General features: G+C 42.4%; 1 long non-coding RNA gene and 1 pseudogene across 4 annotated transcripts in view; one reads left to right on the top strand and one right to left on the bottom strand.

The window, feature by feature from the left end:
* The window catches only part of ZNRF1, a 113,153-nt gene that overhangs the window by 6,538 nt on the left and 86,709 nt on the right, over positions 1 to 19,906 (top strand). The gene's annotated exons all lie outside the window — the stretch shown is intronic.
* The window catches only part of LOC100736686, a 48,773-nt pseudogene continuing 36,480 nt past the window's right edge, over positions 7,614 to 19,906 (bottom strand).

Here is a 19,906-nt window from a genome sequence, read left to right as displayed (position 1 = left end):
TTACCAGAGAAATTAAACTCTTAATTCCTTTTGGGAAAAGGAACATGCGTTGTGCTTTCCAGATGTGGTCTTCAACCCAAGCTTACTGGGCACTTACGTTTTAGTCAGCCCAGTTTTAAAGATAAACTTCAATTTTGACAGTTTCAAAATTGGGAAAAATATCATTGGGAAGTGGTGGTAAATTAGATGGGTTCTTGGTATCACGTGTCCTCACCCTTAAGTGTAGTGGGTGTTCTTAATGACCGGGTCACTGAGGTTGTGGTCCCAGAATCTTGAAGTTAGTCCCAAACCTCATCTTCTCCCCCGTCTTTTTCAATGATGGATGATTACAGATTGCCATCTGTTTCTTTTCCAAAAAGCTTTGTCATAGCCTGGTCTCAATCAGATGGGTTCCTAGTGATTACAGTGGCCTTGACTCTGGGAGTAGACGCCTCACAGGCCTGGCAGTTTTCACCTCTGAATCTTATTTTCTCCTAAGGACAGATTCCTCCTTGAATCCAACAGTTAGGTTCCTGGTTTTGATCTGCTCAGTGGGCGAGGGGTAGGTGGTGGCTGTGAATGGGTCACCTGAAGACCAACCCTCTAGTGTGAAGCAAATTAAAGAAAGAACCACGTTCAGTCCTGAAGCAGCAGCTGGGGTACTTTGTAGACTAATGAGACTGTTTACCTGGAGATCTCCCTGGAGTTGTTGGAGTTGGGAGGATAGCTTTCCTCTGTGGGGAGTAAAGAGGAGGGAGGACTCTCTGTGTCCTCTCAGTGCCAAGTGAGAGCAGGAAGTTAGAGCAGGTCAGAATTTACAGTGCACACCCAGATCTGTAAAAAGGCGGCCCCATGCAAACAAGAGCTCTTCTGATTTTTTGGGGGGGGGGTGTTGCCCACGGCTTGTAACAGCTTGATTTGGGATCTCAGTTCCCAGACCAGGGATTGAACCCAGGCTGCAGCAGTGAAAGCACCAAGTCCTAACTGCTAGACCACCAGGGAACTCCAGAGCTGTCCTAATTTCTGTGATTGGTTCAGAGGGTTTTCAAACTTGACTCTGCCCAGGATTCTCTAGGGCCTTGCTAACAGTGCAGATGACAGGACACCCCCCCCACTGCGCCACTCCGAGTTCCATGGAGCTGAAGGGAAACTCCAGAATCTGAATTTGTACCACATGATTCTAAAAATGTAGTCAGAATATCATCTATTCCTGAAACTCAGCCCTACTATGGATTTAATTTTTCTCTCAGAGAAATGCTTTTCTCATGCACTCATTAGCATTGCTTTCAATATCATTAAACCAGTCAGATATTTCCTTAGCAAGATCCATACAAATCTTCTCTCCTGTTACCCCCGGAGGGTAGATCCACCCTGCAAGAGCATTATTCATTATCTGACCTTTTTCTTTTACATGGTACCATGCATTTTTCTCCTCCCAACAGGCCTGAGCCAACGTGCCTTGGTCCTGAGAATTGAAGGCAGTGATGGCAATGTCTCTCCTTCTGTGCTTGTCTTCCTCCAATTTTTTCTCCTTAGCCACGGCTGGTGTTGGCAGCCTGTGCTACAGAAGGGCTTAGGAGTTATATCCTCGCAGGCAGCTAGACCAGTCAGGATCTTAGGATGGGAGTTCCCAACATGGCTCAGTGGTTAATGAATCCGACTACGAACCATGAGGTTGTGGGTTCGATCCCTGGCCTCCCTCAGTGGGTTAAGGATCCGGCATTGCAATTAGCTGTGGTGTAGGTCACAGATGCGGCTTGGATCTGGCGTTGCTGTGGCTGTGATGTAGGCTGGCAGCTCCGATTCGACCCCTAACCTGGGAACCTCCATATGCCACGGGTGAAGCCCTAGAAAAAGGCAAAAAAAAAAAAAAAAAAAAAAAAAGACTTAGGATGAATCCAGACTTTAAAGTGGACAAAATACCCATTTTTCCTTGTTTTTTGTTTGTTTGTTTTTGTGTGTTTTTTTGGTTTTTTTTAACTGACTGAAAGTCTGAGACTTTTTGTTATGTGTATGGAGATCTGGTGACTCAGACATTCATTTATTCACCTGAGATTGAGCGCGTGCTTCCAGTGTACCCAGACCTGTGCTGGGTGCTGGGAATGTTTATTTGCTGTGAAGGTGATTAGCATTACTTTGTTCTTTCTAAGAATCTTTGTTTCCTCACTCTTTTAAGAGAGTCTGAATATTGCAGCTTATGGAAGATTTTACCTTCTTCGTTAGTCTCTTTGTGGAATAAACAGACAAATTCAGGTGCTTATCCATGAGCCTGCTGCCCAGATGAATTCCTCTCTACTCTTCACGCACTCTCTGCCTTCTTTCCTAAATCCTGTCTCTGGGCTGGGGCAGGCGATCGTTTCTTTTCTTTTTCCTTTCCAGTCAAGTGCCTCCTGAGAAGAAATGCCTCCCATGTGCCAATACAAAGTGGTCCTCTATCTTCTCAGTGAGAATGGCAAAAGGAAAACGTTTTTTTCATTATCTTTGCCTTCAGGATCTTTGCCATCCCTAGAGCCACTTTTCTTTCTGGTCACTGAACACTGTTTTCTAGAAGCCTGATCCACCACTTTTAAAATCCCTGTCTGTAAAACCTATCCTATGCCAAAGTGTGTCTGAGGACAGAGGAGTAAGTTTTCCTCCTTGGTCTTGTACGTATAGTCCCTGAGCTGCACAACATTGACACTGTAGTGCTGTTTTAAGTCATTTTTATTTGTTTTTATTTTTTGGCCACACCCATGGCTTTATGGAAGTTCCTGGGCCAGGGGTCAAACCCACGCCACAGCAGTGACCCGAGCTGATGCAGTGACAACACTGGATCCTTAACCCGCTGTACCACAAGGAAACTCTTTAAGTAATTTTTAAAACTTTGTTTATGATAGGCAATACCGAAGACTGAAGTGTCATTTCTCCCCGAAACAGTTGTTAAATATGTGTTATATTTGAGTATTTTTTGGCCTAAAGCAAAGAATTTAGAAGAAAGTTCCATGCTGAAAGACTTTGCAGTCTTTGGCTATTACCTTCATCTCCATAGAATGATCTTTGGAGAAACTTCACCTTACGTTTCAGCCTGGGTGGTCCTCTAGGTCCTGGTGAATTAGGTGTGTCATAGCATGGATCCAGCTTGCTTGTTGGTACTACCTTCAGCCCTCCACAAAGTGTAATTAAAGAAGCCACGCCTCAGAAAGAGCTGTTCTGAAACTGCTCACCTCTGTAGGGTACCTTTTAAGGTCAAAGTTCATTTGTGATCATATGGGAGAAATGTAAATCTGGGGTCACCCAGATGATCAGAGACAGAGGTAGGAGAATGCAAGACCTAGGCCCTGTGACCCCAGCCAGCTTGGTCTTTTGGCTCACATCTCTCCACTCTTTGGGGATCTTTTCATCTGTTTCCCTTTCAAATACCCCTCCCCAAGCCCCTGCACGGAAAAGGCGCTTTTCCTTAGAGGGCTATTAGGATTCTTTTATCTTGCTACCTGCCGAAGTTCTGCAGGAATGCTACAAGGATTTGAAGGAGCCCTTGGGAGTCTAACCTGAACCAGAAGTACCTGGTCTACCATAAATACAAATTAACTTCCTTTGATATTGCTCTATTGTTTAGATCATACACATTTCTAATGCGCTCAAGTATATAACGCCATCTAAGCTGTTCAGAGAAATTTTGTGATAACACTGCCCACTGCTGTAATAAGCATTACCAAATGCGATGTGAATTATTAGATTTCCTCAATCCTGGTCAGATATGGCGGAAATGTTGCAGCCAGTTGCCCTGGAGAACTGCGGAAAGTCTAGGACCTGTGATTAGGTCTGGCTTACAAGCCAGCCGCCTTCCATCTTAATATCTGACAAGCCCAGTCATGTTGGATGTGTTTAATTCATCCATTTCCTACCTCCTCTCACACCAGAGGCCAAGTGCAACATGAAAGCATAGTGAATCTAAGCATCTTCAGTGTTTTGAGGTATAGGAATCTCCTATGAAGTGGCAGACCTTTGGGAAATAGTATTATGAGCTGTTCTGTTTTTGCTGTAGCTTTGGAAAACCTTTGGATTCTTCTACTGAACATTTGTTTGAAAAAAAAAATCTCTTTAATGAAACAGTGTGAGTCACAAAGCAGCCACTCCTTCTCATAATAGCATTTCTCACCAGGGGAATTTTTGGTAGCTGTTGGGGGAGAGATTTGAGTAGGTTGTGGATGATAAATCCCTCGGTGGAACAGAACCAGAGGCTGCCATGTCCGCCGAGCTCTGGTGCTTTCCGTGCTGACAGCAGGCCCTGACTTCAAAGTGCGGGACCGCAGAATAGCATGGGGAGGCCTGTGCTCAGTGAATTGTCGCAGTAGCGGGACCAAGTGAGATGGGAGATTGTTCATTAAAACACTACTAGTGTAAAAGGATCATGAAACGGAGGCCTTGGGTCAGAGGGCCTGAGACCATTTTCAAGAACATCATATTTCTGGATTAAGGGATGGCTGTGGGCCTAATGATGAGCATTTAAGAGGCCCGAGTATGCCTCTTTTTTTCCATATTGTGAAATGGTGGCGTGGTGCTTGGCACTGACCATGGGACTGCTTTGCAAAGAGAGTTCCTATAGGGTCTGTGCTTTTAAGACTTGAGGTCTAGTAAAGAACTTAGGATGACACCCGGTCTCCTTGTAGGATGGTGACAAGGGGATGCTAGAGATACGCTAAGAGTTTAGAACAAGCCAGGATTTTAATACCAACATCCTCAGCTTCTTTCTGCCCGCTGGAACCTGCATTTTCAATGTTTCCAACCTCAGGTACTTACAGTACATCTTAGGTCCTGTGTCTGAACCCTGTCTTATGTAAGCGACAGACAGGAAAGTCGGAGCGGTTATTACAACTGTTGAGATTTGCTTTCCTTTGGAAAGTCATAGCTGTCTCCATTCCATGTTTTCCTGGCTTTGTACTTTTCTTCAAAGCCTCTTACCAGTTCCAAGTCTCCAGAGCTCAATAAAGGGGAACAGGAAGCTAGCGTTTGATGCCTAAGAGCCAGCAATAACTAAGAAAAAAGGGCAGAGGCGCGGAACTGGGAGGGGGTGGGGGGCGTGTGTGGGGCCTTGAAGGTATCCAGGCCTCTGGGATTATAGATCTCTCCTTTGGAGATGACTTGAACCAGTTTCTTCAAACAAGGAAGAAGCAATAGGAATCTCTCTTCTGAGAAAACACGTTTGTCTTAGGTTAGAGGAGGCTCCACATGTTAAATTGATGGGATAATTACAAAGCTTCTCTTGCCTAAGGAGTTCAAAACAACCAAGAAAAAAGCGATGATCACTTTCATAAAGCAGCAGGGCCTACTTTCCTCTCTTTTCCCTGGGGGGGTCCTCAGTGTTCTTCTTGTCACGGGGTCCAGGCAGGAGTCTGACCCTTCCTTTCCCTGTTCATTCACATTTATTAGAGGAGCTCTCTGAAAGTTTCAGTTCTGTGACTGCAAGGTAGAAAAGTCACAGGGGTTTGTGCTATTTTGGTTTTGGTTTCACGTACACATTTTCGGAAATCAAATAGTCGTGTGCCTCTAAATAGGAGTTCTGGTCTCTTGGGATCTTTTCAAAAAATAAACTATTTCAGGAGTTCCCATCGTGGCACAGTGGCTAGGAATCCGACTAGGAACCATGAGGTTGTGGGTTCGATGCCTGGCCTCGCTCAGTGGCTTGAGGATAGGGGCGTTGCCATGAGCTGGGATGTAGGTCTCAGACATGGCTCACATCTGGCGTTGCTGTGGCTCTGGTGTAGGCCGGCAGCTACAGCTCCGATTCGACCCCTAGCCTGGGAAGCTCCATATGCCACGGGTGCGGCCCACAAAAGACAAAAAAAGGTGAAAAATGAACTATTCCAGGTATTCTGAAGAGATAATGTACTCACCTACCAAGCAGATTAATAAATAAAACATGACAGATGTAATTGGCAGGGACCCTGCCCAGTTCCCATTTTTCTCCTTTTCTTCCCAAAGGTAAACCACTGCCCTGACTCTCCTGTCTATCATGTGTTCGTACTTTCTACTGCCTGCCACTCTCCAAAACAGTACTTGTATAAGTTACATAAACTTGATCATAATGTCTCTATCCTTTCATGTCTGTGTCTAGAGATGATACAACTCAAAATGGATTTCAGATCTGTAAATCCATTGTACTATTTACTATTCAAATGCATTCATTTTTGCTGCTCTATTGTATGAATATACCACAAATATCACCATTTATTATCCATTCTCTTACCAGTGGCTGTTATAGTTATTTTCAGTTCTTTTGAGAATGTTTTTCTGTTTGCTTACATACTTGAATGAAAGCTTTTCTGGGTGACTACATCCTTAGTCATGAGATAGCTGGGTCATAGGCTCATATATATATGTATATACACACACACCTTCAACTCTCAGTTAAATATTGCCCAGTAGATTGCCAGTGTGCTTGTGCCAATTTATATTCCCCAAATAGTATGTGTTCACTTGTTCCACATCCTTGCCAAAACTTGATTGCTCTGACGAGTGTGGAATAGTATATATCATTGTGATTTACCATAATTAATATACTAATGCTGTATATTTAATCGTCTTGCCTTTTCATTGTTTTTGTCCATGTTTATGTTAGATGGTTCATCTCTCTCTCTCTCTCTTTTTTTAAGGCCCACACCTGCGGTATTTGGAAGTTCCCAGGCTAGGGGTCGAATCAGAGCCACAGCTGCCAGGCTATGCCATAGCCACAGCAGTGTGGCATCCCAGCTGAGTCTGCGACCTACACCACAGCTCATGGGTCAGATCCTTAACCCACTGAATGAGGCCAGGGATTGAACCCTCATTCTCATGGATCCTAGTTGGGTTCATTAACTGCTGAGCCATGAAGGGAATTCCATATGGTTCATCTTTTATTCTTTGTTTTTATTTTTTTAATTTTTTTGCTTTTTAGGGCTGCACCGTACGGCACATGGAGGTTCCCAGGCTAGGGGATGAAACACTGGTAGCTGCTGGCCTACACTACAGCCCACGGGCAACACTGGATCCTTAACCCACTGAGTGAGGCCGAGATCAAACCTGCAAGCTCATGGTTCCTAGTCAGATTTGTTTCTGCTGCGCCACGACAGGAACTCTGGTTCATCCTTTAAAAAAATTTTTTTTATTATAATTGATTTAGGATAGTTCATCTTTTCTTATTAGTTTGTATGAATTTATGTTTCAGTTTCATTTTGTTTCCAGATATGTATCTGTATATGTGATGCAGATGTGTATCTCCCAATTTGTGGGTTATCTCTATTTTCTTTGTAATTTCTTATGGGTAACTTTAATGTAATTGAATATTCTAGTGTTTTCCTTAATGGCTTATGTATTTTGTGTCTTAAGAAAAATTTTCTTTCCCTGAGGTCATAAAGATCATATATATATATATATATACATTTTTTTTTTTTCCCAAAGCATAACACTGGGGGTTCCTTTTTACTCGAGATGTTTAACTACTCAAAATGATGACTCCAGTTACATCTTTAAGACTATAATAAAAGGGGTGGACAAAGGCAATACAACTGACAAAGTGTAGATCCTAAATAAACCAAAGGTTTTTTAAATGTTCTTTTGGAAGTATGAAGGATTAGAAGCTTGGGGAAATCCAGAATTAAAAGCAGAGAAAGAAAAAAAGAAAATAAAGAGATAAAGAGGTCCTCAACTGCAGTCATTCTGTTTATCAACAGCCTCTTGGGCTGTGGGAATGAGATTTTGATCGTGGACTGTGTCGACCATGGTAAAGGGAAGGTGATCTTCGTGGGCTTCGTATCCGTCGTTCCCACGGTCATACCCTCTGTCATGGTAAGAGCGGAGTGAGAATCTCGACGTCTGCCACCACCTCCACCGCTATGAGTTGGTCTGCCCATGTGTATGCCTGTGGTAGGTGTGTGTGCTCTCTTGGTGACAGAATAATCTACACAAATTCTTCTACCATCCAGCTCCATTCCATTAGCCCTTTCCATAGCCTCCTTTGAATCATCTGTTCTCTCAAAATAAACAAAAGCAAATCCTCGTGATCTTCTAGTTCTCTGATCACAAACCATGTTGACACCACTCAGTGGCCCACATGGGGAAAATCCTTTGTGAAGATCCGCTCTCAGTTGTGTGCAGACTGAGGCCAAACACTCCTAGACAGTGTTGGGATCTGGATTTGCCCCGCTGCCTGTATGTCTTCTCGGATTAAGATCTTATATTTTCTTCTAAAAGTTTTTACATTTTGCCTTATCTTCTTAATCTGTAGAGAATTAAATTGTTTGAATGGGATAAGATAAGGATATAAATATATCCTTTTCCATCTGAATAACCAGCTCTCCCAGCAGCAAGTGAGGAATGGTAAAAATCTTTTCCTACTGATTTGAAGCTGCCTTTTCAAGATAACTCTGTCAAGATATCAAGTTTCTCTCCAGGCATGGATTTGTTCCTGGGCTTTTTGTTTTGTTCCACTGGTCAAGTTGTCTATCCTTGTGCTAATACTTTCTTAATTACTGTAGTTTTGTCTTGCCTTGTGGAAGGGCAAATCCTTTCATCTTGTTACTTATTCTCTTTCAAAGCTGTGCTGTCTAAATAAAGCTTTCTGGGGACAAATAAAGGAATCCAGATAGAATCAACAAAATAAAGTATGGACTATCGTGAACTTCTCTGTTCATACCTGTTATTCTTAATGACAGGACATCTGGCAAACTGAACCCAAATGGGCAGTTTCAAAATTTTTTCCCTACTATATTGCACAAACAGTAATGTTTCCCTATGTCTTTGTATAGCAAACAGCAGAGTAAACAGTTCTGTACGTTACAGACAACGACAATAAAAACAATAAAAACTGGCCAGCTATTTTTGGAGATTTTTGCTTCCAGATAAATTTTAAAATCAGCTCTGCCAGCACAGAAGGGGGGAAAGCTGTTAGGATATGTTTATTGGAGTTTCATGTTGTTTATCAGTTGCCATTTCAATAAAACTGAGTCTATCTATGAACGTGATGGGAGTGGACTTACAGATATAAAAATGGAATTTTTTTTTTTACATTTTAGAAAACTTTGAGGGAGTTCCCCGTTGTAGCTCAGCAGTAATGAACCTGACTAATCATGAACCTGTGATTAGGGCTACACCTTTGGCATAGGGAAGTTCCCAGGCCTACGCCACAGCCACAGCCACAGCAGTGTGGGATCCAAGCTGCGTCTGCAGCCTACACCACAGCTCATGCCAACGCTGGATCCCCAACCCACTGAGGGAGGCCAGGGATTGAACCCAAGGTTGCAGGTTTGATCCCAGGCCTTGTTCAGTGGGTTAAGGATCCAGCATTGCTGTGAGCTGTGGTGTAGGTCGCAGATGTGGATCTGTTGTGGCTGTGGCTGTGGTGTAGGTGTAGGTGTGGGCCGACAGCTGCAGCTACAGTTCAACCCCTAGCCTGGGAACTTCCGTATGCTGCAGGTGCAGCCCTAAAAAGTAAAAACAAAAACAACAACAAAAACCCAAAAACTTTGAGATAGTTACAGACTTAACAGAAAAGTTGGGGTAAAATACTAAATAAGTATTTCGTTTCCATTAGCCAGAATCTTCAAATGTTATTAAAAAGACAAGAATAGTTATATGTCCCTCAAGGTCTTGACTCTGCAGACGTTCCAAGTCCGAGGAATCTGCATTGGTTGACTTGTTCCAAGGGGTGGGAAAACCACGTGGCATCTGAAGGGGTGGCCAGGCCTCATGTGGAGATTACTTTCTTCAGCCTTGGTCTGTATCCTTGGGTGAGTTGGAGTAGATACAGTCCCAACCTCTGCTTCCATGGTATGTGCTGTGATCTCCTCTGACAGAAGGAGGCTTCTTGCCCTTCAATTGAGAGTCTCCTCAGATTGCTAGAGGCTGGGGAGTTCAGGACAGGTCTGGCTCAGCATTATCTGGGGGCTTGGCCCAGCTGCACCAGAGGTGTCTGCGAGGGAGGTGCCTGCAATAAGACACTCCTTGGTAGAGGCAGTGTGGGGTAGTGGTTAAGGTTAAGTGAGGCTAATGATAATTATATATTCATATAGTACTCTGAAATGTGAACATTTCTATTCATTGAGATAATCTGTGAATATGATTAAACATAGATGCCCATCTTATACTAAGGGATAAAATAAAAATTGTAATAAGAGCTTTTACACTGCTAAAAATAGATCATATTATTATTACGGCTTTTTTCAAACGCAATTGCAGAGGAGTTCCCATCGTGGCTCAGTGGTTAACAAATCCGACTAGGAACTGTGAGGTTGTGGGTTCGATCCCTGGCCTTGCTCAGTGGGTTACGGATCCGGTGTTGCTGTGAGCTGTGGTGTAGGTCGCAGATGCGGCTTGAATCTGGCGTTGCTGTGGCTGTGGTGTAGGCCAGCAGCCGTAGCTCGGATTTGACCCCTCACCTGGGAACCTCCATATGCCGTGGGTGTGGCCCTAGAAAAGACAAAAGAACGAACAAAAAACACAATTGCAGATAGTTAGGAGGAAACAGAATCACAACTTGGATAACCGTTATGTGAAAACCTTCATTCTACCCCAAAATGGGACATTAGAGCTAGACTAAAAGGGTTAGTGCTTTAATAAAAGCATCATTGACTGTTAAAAAAAAAAAGTATGTATCGTATAGTACTCTGTATCAATTAAATGAGCTTATAGATAGATCCATGTCGCTCAAAACAGTGCCCAGGAGATAGTAAATGATTAGTAAAAATAACCTCTTATTTATTTAATGTCTCTGGATGAAGCTTAGAAATTTTTTTAAAGATCTTGAGTCTTTTTTATTAGGTTTAGCCCTGGGAACCTTACAGTTTTTTTGTGTGTTATTGCTATAAATAATACTTAGAACCATTTTATAGTTATTTCAGGTTTCTGATATATTCAGCAGACTCGATGAACTCTTGCAGGTCTAGTGGTTAATGGAAGCAACCACAGAAAATCCAAGAGAATCATGTCAGTAAATAATGACTGCTTTGTTTCTTTCTTTAACTGTTTTTTAAATTATTGAAGTGTAGTTGAATTACAATGCTGTGCCAATTTTGTTTCTTCTTTTCTGATTCTCTTATGTGTCACTTTTCTTTCTTTCTTTCTTTTTTTTTTTTTTCCGCTTTTTTTAGGGCTGCACCCATAGCATATGGAGGTTCTTGGGCTAGGGGTTGAAACAGAGCTACAGCTGCCAGCTTAGACCACAGCCACAGCAACGCAGGATCCGAGCTGTGTCTGCCACCTACACCACAACGCATGGCAACACTGGATCCCTAACCTACTGAGCGAGGCCAGGGATGGAACCTGTAACCTCATGGTTCTTAGTCGGATTCGTTTCTGCTGCTCCACAGCAGGAACTCCACTTTTCTTTCTTTTTTTAGGATTGTTGGCAAGTTCCTCTGGTAAAAAGTTGATATGGATCTATAAACTATGGGCATCCTTGTGTTCCTCCCAGTAAAGGGAGTGCTTCTGGCATTGGAAGCATTGTGTATGTTTTTGATGAGTATCCTTTCTTCCCTTTATTCGTAATTTGTTGAATATCACAAATAGGTTTTTTTTTTTTTTTTTTTTTGTCTTTTGTCTTTTTTTTGTTGTTGTTGTTGTTATTGTTGCTATTTCTTGGGCCGCTCCCGCAGCATATGGAGGTTCCCAGGCTAGGGTTCCAATCGGAGCTGTAGCTGCTGGCCTATGCCACAACCACAGCAACGCCTGATCCGAGTCGAGTCTGTGACCTACACCACAGCTCATGGCAACACCGGATCCTTAACCCACTGAGCGAGGCCTGGGATGGAACCTGAAACCTCATGGTTCCTAGTTGGATTCATTTCCGCTGCACCACAACGGGAACTCCTAATTTTTAAAAAAAATTTTTATTTTTCGCTTTTCTCCTCATATTCTTGAAATAAATCCTGTCTGGTTGGGATGTGTTCTTTTTTATACATTGCTAGATTTAATATGTTAATATTCTGCTTGGGATTTCTGCATACATGTTAAAAAATTTCAATGATAATCTTAATTTTGTACTCTTTTTCTTGTTATTAGGATTAATGTAGTGTTTTAAAAGGTGTTAGGAGTTCATTCTTTCCTTGAATAGTTTGTATGAAGGCATATTAGAGCTCTGGCTGCAAAGAGATGTCACACTCAGAGAGGTAATTGAATCAAATTTAACTGAACAGACAGTTTACAAAGGTGTGGACAGAATTAAAGGAACTGTCTGTGGCTAGTGAAGCACCTGGAAACTGGCCACGGTGGGAAGCCCTTAAAACACCTAGATCTGAAGTGCTTGGGGAGGGAGCTGTTACCAATGTTGTGAGAACTCTCTCCCTGGGAGAGATGTCCCACAGAACTGCGGACTTAGACAGGGGAGTGGAACCACTGCCAGACCAGGGCAAAGCTCAGGAGGAGCCAGGTAGTAAGTACCCCCAGTCTCTCTATCGTCTTGTCTTCCAGTCTCCTGCTTCCCATTGGCCAAATGCAACAGAAGTTTAGGAGGCAAGGAAACAGTGTCCAGATTTGTTAGCCTTCTGGATCACAGGACAGAGAGGAAGGTGGATTTGGAGGAAACAGAGACAAAGAAAATATCTGTATTTCGAATGCTTGGTAGAACTTAAGTAAAATTCTCCTCTAAAACCATCTGGGCCTAGGATTTTTCTGGTGGGTAGGCTTTTATCTAATGATTCAAGTTCTTCAGTGTTACTGGTCTATACAGGTTTTCTATTCCTGTGTTTTTTTTTTTTTTGTTTTTTTTTTTGTCTTTTTAGGGCCACACCCACGGCATATGGAGGTTCCCAGGCTAGGGTCCAATCACAGCAACACCGACTGGATCCTTAACCCACTCAGCAAGGCCAAGGATTGAACCCACGTCCTCATGGATACTAGTCGGCTTGGTTAACCACTGAGCTATGACGGGAACTCCCTCTTGTGTTATTTTTATTTATTTTTTTTTTTGTCTTTTTGCCTTTACGTGAGCCACTCCCGCGGCATATGGAGGTTCCCAGGCTAGGGGTCTAATCGGAGCTGTAGCTGCCAGCCTACACCAGAGCCACAGCAACTCGGGATCCGAGCCGCGTCTCCAATCTACACCACAGCTCACGGCAACGCCGGATCGTTAACCCACTGAGCAAGGGCAGGACTGAACCCGCCACCTCATGGTTCCTAGTCGGATTCATTAACCACTGCGCCACGACGGGAACTCCCCTCTTGTGTTATTTTTGATAAGGCATATATTTCAGGACAGTCTCTGTGTCTACCTCTATATTATGTCCCCCTTTTCATTCCTAAAAATGCTTATATGGGTTTTTGAAATTCTTGATTAGTCTTGCCAGAGCTATCTTTTATTAGTTTATTTTCAAAGGACAGCTTTTGGTTTTGCCAGTGCCTACCGCCTCTTCTCCCCATTTCATTGCTTTATGCTTTTAACTGTATTTTATCTTTTCCTTCTACTTTCCCTGGGCTTGCTGTTTGTGCTTTTCTTACTTCTTAAGTGTATCCTATGCTCACTGACTTTAATTTCCTTTTCTGTTGTAGACATTTAAGGCTCTAGAATTTTTCTTTGAGTACTTCTTTAACTCGAGCCCATGATATTTGGCCTACACTGTTTTCTTTATCATTCATTTCTACATGTTTTTCTAATTTTTAGTATTTCTTTGTGTCATGAGTTATTTATAGGTATGGTTTGAAATTTTCAAGAACTTTTTTTTTTTTTGTCTTTTGTCTTTTTTGTTGTTGTTGTTGTTGTTGTTGCTATTTCTTGGGCCGCTCCTGCGGCATATGGAGGTTCCCAGGCTAGGGGCAGATTCGGAGCTGTAGCCACCGGCCTACGCCAGAGCCACAGCAACGTGGGATCCGAGCCACGTCTGCAACCTACACCACAGCTCACGGCAACGCCGGATCGTTAACCCACTGAGCAGGGCAGGGACCGAACCCGCAACCTCATGGTTCCTAGTCGGATTCATTAACCACTGCGCCACGACGGGAACTCCTTCAAGAACTTTTAAGTTGACCTCTAACTTAATTGCATTATAGTCATAGAGCAGTCTGTGTAATACTGATTGCTTGGCTTTTATTGATACTTGATTTGTGGCATATTACATAGTTGGTTTCCATACATATTTCATTCACACTTGAGAAGATTCTGTTCTAATTGGATGAAATTTGATTCTGATATCCTTAGATCAAGCTCTTATTAGTTGTGTTGTTTAAATCTTCCATATCTTACTAAATTTTGGTGTTCTTGATTTACCATTTCCTGAGAGAACTGTGTTAAAATCTGACTCTGGATTGTCAACCTCACTCTCTCATTATTTCAAATTTTGCTGTATATAATTTGAAGTTTTTTGAAGTATATAATCATTTAGAATTGTTTCTTCCTGGAGAATTGCTTTCATAGAGAACATCTCTTTTTTTTTTTTTTTTTTTTTAAAGGGACTGCACCTATGGCATATGGAGGTTTCCAGGCTAGGGGTCGAATCAGAGCTGCAACTGCTGGCTTATGCCACAGCCACAGCAACGCAGGATCTGAGTCTCGTCTGCAACCTGCACCACAGCTCATGGCAACGCTGGATCCTTAACCTACTGAGCAAGGACAGGAATTGAATCTGTGTCCTCATGGATGCTAGTCAGATTAACCACTGAGCCACGATGGGAACTCCTCAGAGAGAACTTTTTTTTTCCTTTTAGGGCCGCACTCTGCAGCACATGCAGGTTCCCAGGCTGAGGTCCAGTCTGAGCTACAACTGCCAGCCTATGTTACAGCCAAAGCCACCCAGGATCCAAGCTGTATCTGCAATCTGCACCACAGCTCATGACAAAACCAGATCCTTAACCCACTGAGGGATCAAAGCTGCAACCTCATGGTTACTAGTCTGATTCATTTCTGCTGTGCCACAATGGGAACTCCTGGGAACATCTTTATCTCTAGCAGTATTTTTTCCTTCGGTTTGTTTTGTTTGGTATTAAAGCCAGCTTTCTTTTTCTAACTATTTGCCAATGTCTTTTCCTGTCTGTCCTTTTATTTTCAATCCCTGTTTCCTATTATCTTAGATATGTCTCCTGTAAATGACAGTTTTTTTCAGCCTAATCTGAGATTTTTAATCAGCAAGTTTAATTCCTTTAAGAAGTATTGTGAGGAGTTCTGGTTGTAGCTCAGTGGGTTAAGAATCTGACTTGTACCCATGAAGATGTGGATTTGATCCCTGGCCTTACTCAGTGCATTAAGGATCTGGTGTTGCTGCAAGCTGTAGCTTAGGTCGCAGATGCAGCTGGGATCTGGCATTGCAGTGGCTGTGGTGTACATAGGCCAGCAGCTGCAGCTTGGATCCAACCCCTAGCCTGGGAACTTCCATATGCTGCGGGTGCAGCTGTAAAAAGAAGAAAAAGGGACTGTGAATAGTTCTGCTGTGTCTCTGTGGGTTATAGATCTGGTGTCTCTGCAGTGGCTTAAGTTGTTGCTGAGGCACAGATTTGATCCCTGGCCTGGCACAGTGGGTTAAGGATCCTGCATGGCCATGGCATGTGGAAGTTCATGGCCCAGGGATCAAACATAGGACCTGCTGTGCCATGTGGAAACTTCCTGACTAGTACCCCCCCTTTTTGAGCTTTTAGTTCTTTTAGAGACTGTTCTTAAGTTTCTGCATACTTGAATAAAATCTAAAGTTATGTTAGTATTTGTACTCTCTTCCCAAATAATATAAGAACTCACAGCTTGTCTTACACATTGTTGAGATTTAGGATTATAATTGTGCTTCGTTTTTTATATGCTAGAATTAGTTGTTGCTATTTTTGCTTGATAAAGTCTGCTTATTTGGAGTCATCCATCTACTTACCAGATTCTTTGCTTGCTGATCCTTCTTTTATCATACTTGATCCTTCTGAGTTAAATTTCTTCCAGAGATAGACGTTAAATTTTTTTTCAGTTTATTAAACATAAACTTTTTTTTTTGCTTGCAAATAAAAAAGTGTTTTTACCTGCCATAACTATTGAACGATAATTTAGCTGGGTGTAAAAATCTGGGTTGACAGTTATTTTTTTCTTAGCAATGGGACAGTGATATGTATCTTCTGACTTCTGACATTGCAGTTGAGAAGTTTGATTCTCAGCTCTTAGAGTTACTTTGTTTTTTCTTTTAGCTGCTTTATAATCTTTTCTTTGTTCATGGTAGTCTGCAAATATACTGTCATGTGTTCAGGGTTTAATTTATTTTTATTTTTCTTGTTTGCTATTTGTTCTTGAAACTGAGATTTGTTTTTCTTTTTTTTTTTTTCAATTTATTATTTTTGTCTTTTTAGGGCTGCGCTCTTGACTTATGGAGATTCCCAGGCTAGGGGTCTAATTGAAGCTGTAGCAGCCAGCCTACACCACTGCCACAGCAACTCCAGATCCGAGCCGTGTCTGAGACCTATACCACAGCTCACCGCAGTGTCATATCCTTAACCTGCTGAGCGAGGCCAGGGATTGAACCCACAGCCTCATGGTTCCTAGTTGGATTTGTTTCTGCTGTGCCATGATGGAAACTCCGAAACTGAGATTTCTTGCCTGTCAAAGTGTCTGAAAAATTCTCAGGCATGTATCTCTTCAAATTTTGCAATTTATTCTTCTCCATCCTTCCCTTTGGAAAGTCATATATTGGGCCTTTTTATTCTATCCTTTATGTTTCTTAAACACTTCTCTATTTTCCAACTCTTTATTTCTGTATGCTACACTATTGGTAACTTCTGTCTCTGCCTTTTAGTACACTAATTCTTTGTTCACCTGCTTTTTGATCTATCCATTGAGTTCTTTATTTCATTGAACTGCATTTTATTGTATTATTCTTTTTTTTTATAATGTTTTTTTTATAATTTTTTTTTTTTTTTGGTCTTTTGTTGTTGTTGCTATTTCTTGGGCTGCTCCCGCGGCATATGGAGGTTCCCAGGCTAGGGGTTGAATCGGAGCTGTAGCCACCAGCCTACGCCAGAGCCACAGCAATGCGGGATCCGAGCTGCGTCTGCAACCTACACCACAGCTCACGGCAACGCCGGATTGTTAACCCACTGAGCAAGGGCAGGGACCGAACCCACAACCTCATGGTTCCCAGTCGGATTTGTTAACCACTGTGCCACGACAGGAACTCCTATTGTATTATTCTTATTATTTTCTTTTTGGCTGTGCCAGTGGCATGTGAAAGTTCCTGGGCCAGCGATCAAACCCATGCCACAGCAGTGACATGAGCTGCAGCAGTAACAATGCTGGGTCCTTAACCCGCTATGCCACCAGGGAACTCTTACATTTTAAATTCTTTGTGTGTTGTTGACTTATTACCTTCAATTGTGTAAAAAATGTTCAAAGGAATAAATCACCTTACTTTCATGGATTTAGATTTTCTCTTTAGGAAAATAAGTGATTTCTGTTCTCTTCCTGCTCAAAAATTCTATAGAGCTCTATCATTGGCATTATACTGTTGAGCAAACAAGTGCTGTGAACAGGGAGGCAGGAAGCTGGAAGCCCATCATGATTTTGTTCTGTATTTCCAGAGGAAGAGCAGCTCCTGAGTCATATAGGGAAATCTTTCAGCACAGTACCTCTTGGGGCCTCACAGCTGTGGCAGGGATCTGTTTCTGTTTCTATGGCAACAGAGGGCTTAACTCTTCCTCTGAATTCAGGATATGCAAAGGGAAGTTACAGCATAAACTTTTAGAGCTTTCTCTTTTCTAGGGAGGATGGGTTTATTCTCTTTCTTCTGTCCAGTATAGTAGCACTCCAATATAGTAGTCATGTGGCTATTTCAATTATAATTAATTGAAATTTAAAATTTCATTTGAGTCACACCAGCCACATTTCAAGTACCAGTAGCCACAAATTGCTAGTGACCACTATAATTGGACAGCACAAATACAGAATGTTTCCATCACTGCAGAAAAGTTTCTTGGATAGTGCTGTTCTGAACTCTCCCGTAGTATTCTTACAGTAGACAGAGAATTGGTGAGTGTGGCGTTTGAAGGACTGGATCACGTGAACTTGTTGATAACCAGAAAGTAGATGGCTTTCTTTTGAGTTACTGCCATTCTGTTGTATATGTAGGTGGGAGGCACTCAGATTGGGTGCTGCATTCTGAGAATGGTTTATGAGATGGAGTGGTAAACCCAAGCCTACTTATCTTACCTGGAGAAGAATTATTGCCCAGGTCTGTTGATTTTATGCAGTTGTGATTAAACTGGACAAGGGAGGATGGGTTTGTGAATGACTGGAGAAAACCAGTCCAAGTTCTTATTACTTGAAATTTGACACAGGTTGGAAATTCCTTGTAATGGAATCATCTTTCTCCACCCCCTTAAATTGCCATCTCATTCTCCTTTGAGTTGCAGTACAGCAGTTAAAGATTCTCAAGAAAAGAGGTACCTTCTTCCTCCACCTCCCCCCCCCCCACCACATACACACACCCACGCCTTCTTCAAATTTAGCAGCAGTTCACAGTGACTGGACTCAAGATAGACCGAAAATAAGAACAGTGTGGGTCAGACCAGCCTGGCCCCAGAAGACTGTGAAGAGAGGAAGGTGCTAGTGACCCCAGCCTTGTGCTTTGCCTGCGACAAAGAACTGCTGAAAACATGTTTCGCTTTTTATCATGGAGCTCTCCATGGCTTCAGAATCCTTCTCAACACAGTGCTCGGGTGCCTGATGCAGACAAACTGAACTTGGCCTGTGACACTAAACCTGTTTACTGGGATTTGAGGCTTAGAGTTTGCTGTTCAGAGAAAGGACATTGTTCTTGTTGACTGCAGAGAACCTGCTAGGAGCCAAATGTAGTACTTGAGAAATTTTTTTTTTTTTAATTCCATCTCTAGAGAATTCATGGCTCATGGTATAGAGTAGGTCCTTAAATATAAAAGTTGTTCAGTGAAGATATATATGAGGAGGATATTAATTTTAGGGGTAAAGATAAAAGTAATTTTTTTTTTTTTTTTTTGTCTTTCCTAGGGCCGCTCCCATGGCATATGGAGGTTCCCAGGCTAGGGGTTGAATCGGAGCTGTAGCCACCGGCCTACGCCAGAGCCACAGCAACGCGGGATCCGATCTGCGTCTGCGTCCTACACCACAGCTCACGGCAACGCCGGATCCCCAACCCACTGAGAAAGGCCAGGAATCAAACCCGCAACCTCATGATTCCTAGTTGGATTCATTAACCACTGGGCCACGAAGGGAACTCCAAGATAAAGGTAATTTTTATAGAAAAGAGTCCATTACTTAGTTCATTCTGGTGAATTTTGTAGGATTGGTAAAGCTAGCTTGGAGTTGACTTTCTGGAAGAAATTAATCCAAAAGAAAAAGATGGCTTCAAGATGGCTGGGAGAGGTTTCGAAAGAATTCAGAGGCAGCATTTGTAGAAGAAAAAAAGCAATTGTAAAAGAGAAACACGTCCTCCAGCAGGTGAAGGAGTTGGAAAGCATGAACCAGAGTCGCTCGGCAGAAACAGAGAAGTTAGGCCTCTCTGGTTTCCAGATGCAGTTTTTTGTTTTTCAAGCAAATCTGGAAGCGTGGGTTCTTCTTCCTGGATTTTTTCCCCATGATCACAAAAATAATCAGAATATTCTTTGTAAGGATTTCAAACATTGACATAGAAAGCCTAAGTTCCCCGATGAGCCCTTTGGTATGTGTTTCTCCAGAATTTGTTCCCTGGGGATTAATAGATATGTTTAAAACAGTAGAAGTCACACTCTGCTTATATTGTTTCACACCCTGTCTTTTTCTTAATGTTTTCTTCATTGTTCTCTGTCCTTCCTTGTGCATATGTGGATTTTGTTTTGTTTTTGTCTCTTGGGTAATTGCCAGAAACTTGTACCTGGGAGGGAGAACCTATTCAAAGCAAACCCCTCCCTGCCCTTCCCAGCCATTGTGCTGTTTGGGTGAACTCATAATGTAATAGGTTGATGCCCAAGAAGTTTCCCCCCAAAATGCTTTTACCCTTTTACCTCTTGGCTA

This window comes from Sus scrofa, chromosome 6 (assembly GCF_000003025.6).
Source record: "Sus scrofa isolate TJ Tabasco breed Duroc chromosome 6, Sscrofa11.1, whole genome shotgun sequence".
Taxonomy (NCBI): domain Eukaryota; kingdom Metazoa; phylum Chordata; class Mammalia; order Artiodactyla; family Suidae; genus Sus; species Sus scrofa.
The sequence above is the reverse complement of the archived record's forward strand: the minus strand, read 5'-3'. Positions and strand labels throughout refer to the sequence as shown.